We start from the raw sequence: 7,815 nt of genomic DNA, 5'->3' as shown, positions 1-7,815 counted from the left end.
TGGGCTGATATAAAGAGAGATTAATAAGTGAAGGAAAGAGGAAGAAAAAAGGGAAAAAACAAATTCGGCAAAGACAATCACTCACCACCTTGCACAAACAGACCAATGCTCAGCCATTCTCAGAGAAATGTCTACCTTCCTGAAAATCACCCTTCCCTCAGTTTTTATTGCTAAGCATGGTGTTATATGGCATGGAATATCCATTTAATCAGTTTGGGTCAGCTGTCCTGGTTGAATCCCCTCCTAACTTCTTGCACACCCCCAGCCTGCTTGATGGTGGAGCAGAGTTGGAGAAAAAGAGAACGCCTTGACACTGCACAATTACTGCTCAGCAATAGCCAAAACGTTGTGTTATCAACACTGTTTTAGTCACAAATCCAAAACACAGCACCATAGGGGCTGCTGTGAGGAAAATTAACTACATCCCAGCCAGACCCAGTGCAATCTCCACCTCTTATTCCATACCATTTATGTCATGGTCAATTCATGCAATCCAACACATCCAATACATTAACCTCATTAACCCACCCCTTTCCTGTCCTTTGATATATACACTGATATTCCCTTATGCTATGGGCCATATCCATAAAATCTCCACTGAGTTCATTTGATCCATGACTTGGGTTCTATCTGTTATGGTAGTGACTCAGGACAGGAGATGTGGCATATTGTGTTGAGTTATTGGGTACCAAAGCCAGCTCAGGTCAGGTCAGTGCTGCACTGACACAGCTTCTTGCAAGGCTTGTCCTCCATTGATTCAGGTGATTCCTGTTGTAGTACTTCCTATAACATATAACTCAAATCATGGGTTATTTTCTCCCAAGGTTAGATCTCCTTGAGGTACACACCAGATTTCCCCATCCTCCCACATTACCCACCAAAGGTACCCAGGTCCTTGCATGAAAGCAATCTCACAAGTGGGTTTCCCTTTTCTGAAAGGAGGAGCAATCCATGCTGTCTTTCCCAGCCATTTCCCTACACACACTATGGGGAACTTACCTCCTTCTGTAGTATGTAAGGAGTTTGCTTGGTCAGGGCCAGGTCAGTTATTTGATCCTCTGGTATTAACCAACCAAGCCGCTTCTGCTAAATTTGCAGCCTAGTGCTTGTATGTCCCAGCATCCATCGCTTTCAGCATAGTCTTTAACAGTCCATTGTATTATTCAACCTTTCTGAAGGCTGGTGTGCAATAATGAAGTCTGATGCACCCAATTAATGCCATGTTTGTTGGCCCAGGTGCTTGTGAGGTTGTTTCAGAAATAAGTTCTGTTGGTTGACTTGACCCCTTCTCGGGTGCCATGCCACCACAGAACTTGCTTTTCAAGACCCAGGATGCTGGTTTGGATGGTGGTATGGGCTACAGGGTGTTTCCAGCCATCCGATTGTCACCTCCACTATGATGTACATGTTATGCTTGTCTTGGTGGGTTTGTGGCAGTGTGATATAATCAATCTGCCAGGCCTCCCCATATTGATGTGCTGCCACTACCCTGTATACCAGATAGGCTTTAGTTGCTTGGGTGCTTGATTATGGCACGTTTTGCATTCATTAATAACTTGTGCAATGGCTTTGGTGGTCAGGTCCACCCCTCGACCATATGACCATATGTACATTGCATTGCCCATGTTATATGGGCCCACTGAGCTACGAATAGTGCACACTTATGTTCCCAGTCCAGGTACACCTGAGCCTCTTTGATTCTGGCATGCCACTCTACTTGCTTATTGTTTCAATGTTCTTCAGTGGCACAGCTCTCAGGCACACAAACATCTACATGACATACCTTTACAACAAGGCTCTCTACCCGGCAGCAATGTCCTGTCATAATGCAGCAGACCAGATGGGTTTACTTCTGCGCTGCCAGTCGGTCCATTTCCATTGAAGTAGCCACCCCTACTGGGCATTTGCCACCATCTATAAGTCAGTATAGAGACAGAGTACTGGCCACTTTTCTCGTTTGGCAATCTCTAGGGCCAGCTGCATGGCTTTCACTTCTGCAAACTGACTTGACTCACCTTTTCCTTTGACATTTTCAGCAGCTCATCATGTGGGACTCCACAAAGCATCTTTCCACCTTCAATGGACCCATCAGTAAACAGAGCATATTGCTTTTCATTCTCTGATGATTTATTATACAGTGGAGCCTCCTCAGCCCAGGTCACGTCCTCGGACGATGCTTTAAAATCTCTGCTTTCTGGCCAGTCCATGATCTTTTCCAGGACTCCACAGCAGTTGGGGTTCCCCATTTAGACCCGTTGTGTGATCAGTGTTACCCACTTACTCCACATTGTGTTGGTTACATGATGTGTAATGGGGAACCTTCCTTTGAACGTTCAGCACAGCACAGGCAATTGCAGTGCCAAGAGGAGCTGCATTTCCATATAAACTACTTCTGAAGTGGATCAACCCCCCTCATATGCTGCTAATATCTCTTTTTCATTTGGAGTGTAGAAGACCTTAGATCCTCTATATCCCCAGCTCCAAAACCCTAGATGTCAACTTCAAGTCTCCCTGGGTGCTTTTTGCCAGAGGCCCCAGGTAGAGTCATGCTCCCTGACTGCAGTGCAGAGCACATTTCTCACATCTGATCCTGTCCAGACTGGCCCAAGGGCTACCGCGCAAACTATTTCTGGTTTGATCTACTCCAAGGTTTGTCACTGCTGAGGGCAAAAAAGTTCTTCTTTCAGGTGACTTCATAGAGAGGACTCACAATCTGACTGTCATGGATTAATCTCAGTCAGCAGCTGAGCACCACAGCTGCTTGCTCAGTCTGCACTGGCCAGCTGTGTGATGCTCTGCTGCCAACCGAGGTTAACCCACAACAATGACTATTCTCAGTCATATTTATGATGCCTTATTCTGGAAGCAGTGCCATTAATTTCACTGAGGCTGCTGAAGGAACTGGACAATATTCAGTATAATTAAAGGCTTAGAGACCATAAGAATAAATGGCAAGAAAATGCCATTATAATCTACATTGCTGCTTCAGATTAGATATAAACGGTTCAGAATTTTATATACTATAACAGCTTTTAAAATATTTTTAGCTACCCTTATATCACTGAACCTACTAAATCTGAAATGGTATTCTTTCACTCTCAAAGACATATTCTGCACCTGAAGAAAAAAACAGGTGAAAACAGAAATATTGTAGTTCCAGCACACTGAAGTTGAGTTGCCATATGTGTTAACTCCTTAGCCTATTACTACTCAAGGAAAATGTTCCTTAATTTTCCTGCTCACAGACATAGGAAGATTAAAGAGACAATGTAAGGAGGCAAGGTTAAAATATATTAGCAATTTTGGAAAAGTCTGCACTACCTAATGGCTTCAACATGGTTTGATATGCTCAAGCTAACTTCCCTCCCCCACTCCCCCTTGGTAAAATACCAAAAGCAAAACCCCAGGGATAAGATTAGCAGCCCAGACCTTGCAAGCTTGCTTCAGTTTGTAAATTTTTGCTTCCAAGGTTAGCCTATGCCAGAGATGGTTCTTTGCTGCTAGTATTTAACCTAATGAGATAAAAGCTATGGGCACACACAGCCATATAAGTTACAGTACTATCCTGCCACAATAGCATATATCTGAACCCACTGGCAAGAAAAGCCATAAAGAGCATATACTCAGGAGTATTTCACAAGAAACTGCTTTTATCATGACTTAGCAGCAAGATTTTCCTGGTTTTTTCTTCATCTAAGAAACTAGGAATGTGAATTAATTAATGAGCAAGTTTTTATTGTACAACTATGGAAATCAGTATAGTCCAAAGCCACAAGACACTAGATACTGTTAATGAATTGTAGCTAGTACACGTACTATCCCAAAAGCAAATTACATGACTATTTTGGGAAGGACCACACAACTCATACAGCAATCTATTAAGGCTGCTGAGCACATCATTACAAGTATAATTTGACTTCATCAGGGATTTTAGTGTTTTGATAGAAATAATAAAGGTTAGACAGCTCCCATTGGCTTCAGGATGAAAGTTATTCAAGCACAATTTTCCATAATTAATCACTCTTCTGCATCCCTCTGCTTTGCCTCCTCTTCCTCAACAGTGCATATTACTCCATGATAACATCACCTACTAACAAGGAGCAATTGTGAGAAAGAAACAGTTGTCATTATCAAGTACATTCATCTATTGTTTAAGAAAACATCATTAAACAGTGATCTAATACAAAACCTCAAATATAATAATCTGACATCTGCTGCAAAATAATTTGATTCGAAGTCCTCAAAGATTTAACAGAATATGTTGGAAGAAGATTAAGTACATGTTACGTATCACTGAAAACTTAATAGAAATTGATAGTTTCTCTTTAACAGACACCAGCTGCTGTTCTAAATCTTATGTAGTTTTATTATCTGTAGATAGGAAAATAAGTGATCTATAGCTGATTTTTGGTTTTTGCATAGTAAAATATCACAAAAATATTGTGTAAAAGAAGAAATGAGAGAAATTCCCCCAACAAAAGAGAATCCCTACAGAACAGCAAAATAGAAGATTCTCTTTTAATAGGATGGGAAGAAAACAGGATGTTTGGAAAAATCTTCAAACTGAAATTACTTGGTGATTGTAAGTTTTGTGTCCTGCATTGATTTTTCACTGACGTGGTAGTGATAAATTTAAATTGATTAAATATGTACAAAGGAAATTCTCCCTTTATTGTTTCAGTAAAGGACATCAGTAAACAGCTTTCATATTTGCCAATAAAATTCAGCATTTTCATGTATTTTATAACAGGAGGCAGTAAACAGATTCAATATACACTAACATTTTCAGTCTCCCTTAAAATATATATGTTCAGCTCCATGAGCATATTTACCCTACAATGGAGGAAAATTGCAAGGATTTTCAGAATATTTGGCAACACATGCTCACTCTTTATAGGTTATGACAGAGTCCTAAAACAAATGGATCCAGATGGTTATTCTGCCTCCTCCACCATGTGGGAATATAGAAACTGGACATGGCAAATATGCCTGGAAAAGTCACTCTCACAAGCTGTTGTACAGCTATTACCAGACCTGCTGGAATAGTCACTTTTGTACTGCTACTTTTTCCTTGTGCATGGAGGGTAGAAAAATGTAGCTATTTAATTATATATCTATAGACCCCAGACACCTATTTCTTAGACAATTCACTTCTGCTTAACGTGTTCCTATTCAACTGTTTTGGGGGAAGATTAGAGCTACTCTCCCCCCCACAGGTAAAATAAAAGAGCAGGATCTTGGCATTGTGCAGCTCTCTACACCTATGGAAGTAAACTAAAAGAAAATCTGTCTTTAGCATCCTGCAATCCAGCAGGAGAAGTAAAAATTGTTCCTACCGAACAAGATCAAATGGATCACTTCTCTATCTTTTGGCAGATTTAAAAGGTGGAGGGAAAAAAACAAATACCAAAATACAATAACATTACTGCCACTTTCCTTTTGAATAAGGAAATTACAAAATATATGGTATCTTCAAATTCAGGCATTGGTAAGTGTGTATGTTTTACATAGCTTCAGAATACAGAGGCAAAGATAAACTTCAAGTTATCAGAGCTTACCCAATGGTAGAACTAGTTATAGATAATCCTTTAAGATCTGCTTTCCTAGAGTTAATGAATTTATTGTTAAGTTTTATTGTTGAATTGTCTGTGTCTAACAGATTTACAGTACTTCACAAAAAATATTTTCTGTTCCTTTCTTCCTAATGTGGCTTTATTTTATAGAACACACATTTAGGCACCATGTAGCTGATGAGCTTGTCTGACTGTTTAATTAATGTGCATAATAAATCACAAAATGCCACAAATGGAAAACTGCAGAATTTGTAATAATTTAATAATGATTTTGTATCCTATATCCTTCAACGTTGAGAACTAAAATTGACTCTGTCCATATACTGCTGCCTTCATTTCTATATATAAAAGCCACTTACACATGTCCCATCAAAATCATCCAGAAGGGAACGTGTCCCCCCTTTTTCAAACCTGATATAAATTGGGCTTTATGGAGGGGGATTATTACAGTCCCAGGGGACAGAACTCAGCTACCTCCTCTAATTTTGTTTCTCCACAGAGACTTTCCTTCCTTCAGGCTAGAGCAGATGTCAAGCTCCTCCGTCTAATTTCCTGGCTGTCCGAGTCCTCTGACCTTCTGTGGCTCACCCTGCCAAGACCCAGCTTGTCAGGGAAGGTCCGTGGTGCCACACCTGTGTACCATGTGGCACAAGGCAGGTGAACCACTAAGGTTTTGATGGTCCAGAGTTCTCTGAACCTTTGAAGCTAGAATGCATTTCTCTCTAATATGGAAATAGTTTTCCAACTGCTCAGCAGGTGCATAAATCATATTATGGCATTCAGCCCAGTGCCATAACACAGATGCAGTTTCAGTTTACTGTTTATCTGGCTGATGCATTAAATTATGTCCTCAATTACCCTTCATTCACTTCAGTTTCATTCAAGTAGATAAGCTTATAATGTGGTGGTGAAATTACAAATTTATCCACAATGTATGTGTGTGTTGCCAGTGCTGAGCGTGCAGACATCAGAAAGAAGAAATTCATGGTTGGATTTCTCAATAATTTTGCTTGAAGCATGCAACCTGCTCAAACCGAAGAGCTCCAAGGAGATACAAAGTTTAATAAACACACATACTGCTTAATTTGTGTTGAATCATCGCTTAAATTTATGAAAAAGAACAGGCCAAGTGTTTATCTGCACTTCACTATAAGAAATAGAAAAACAAAATACTAGCAGTTAAATAGCTTAAACTTCATCCATGTGATTTCATAAGTATGAAATTTACTTCATTGCATATCCTGATTTTAAAATACTCACAGCTGGAAATAGCCTCAATAGCAACATCCATTTCCAGCCAGCAAATCCAAATATTAGTTGTATGTAGTTAAATCTTTTAATCCTAAAATAAGATGCAAAGTCCCTGAAAGAGTGAGTAAATTTAAATATCAGAGGAAAGATTCTTCCTGATTGTTAGGTGTGTGATGAATATGAGCACTAGGAGAAAATTTATATTTTTTTTATATTTCCCATATAAATTATATCCAAGTACTGCCATATAAATTTAAATAATCCTTAGAATAATCAGTATTTCTGCAGCAGGGAATTTTCTGTAGATTCAAAAGTAAAATGTGGACCTCTTGTTTCTTTGTCATATCTCTGGATAGAGGATCTTTTGTCTAATCACTGTGTTTGGAATATATTCCTAAAAATAGAAGCAAATTAAATGATTTGTCTTCACAGCTCATCAGCTTTTATCTAATCAGAGTGCCTTCGATACTGATTTCTATTCTAGTTCATCTATTTATATTGCATTTGCTTTTCTTTTTTTTTTTTCTTCTCGGCCACATGCTTACTATCAACGATGGTTTTGTTTAAACAGAAATTGTCCTTCTCTAGCTCATGGCCTCTCTTGATGGAAGAGCGAAGTACACCGCAGAACTGAGAGCCATAAACTACAGAAAAGTAGACATGCAGCCCCCACTGAGTTCCTGAAGTCATAGAATCATAGAATCATTAAGGTTGGAAAAGACCTCTAAGATCCTTGAGTCCAACCATCAACCCAACACCACCATGCACACTAAACCATGTCCCTAAGCGCCTCATCTACACGTCTTTTAAATACCTCCAGGGATGGGGACTCAACCACTTCCCTGGGCAGCCTGGTCCAATGTTTCACCACTCTTTCAGTAAAGACATTTTTCCTCATGTCCAATCTAAACCTCCCCTGGCGCAACTTGAGGCCATTTCCTCTCGTCCTATCGCTAGTTACTTGGGAGAAGAGACCGACACCCACCTCGCT

This window comes from Aptenodytes forsteri, unplaced genomic scaffold, assembly GCF_000699145.1.
Source record: "Aptenodytes forsteri isolate BGI_AS27 unplaced genomic scaffold, ASM69914v1 Scaffold433, whole genome shotgun sequence".
NCBI lineage: Eukaryota > Metazoa > Chordata > Aves > Sphenisciformes > Spheniscidae > Aptenodytes > Aptenodytes forsteri.
Note: the sequence above shows the minus strand (reverse complement) of the source record.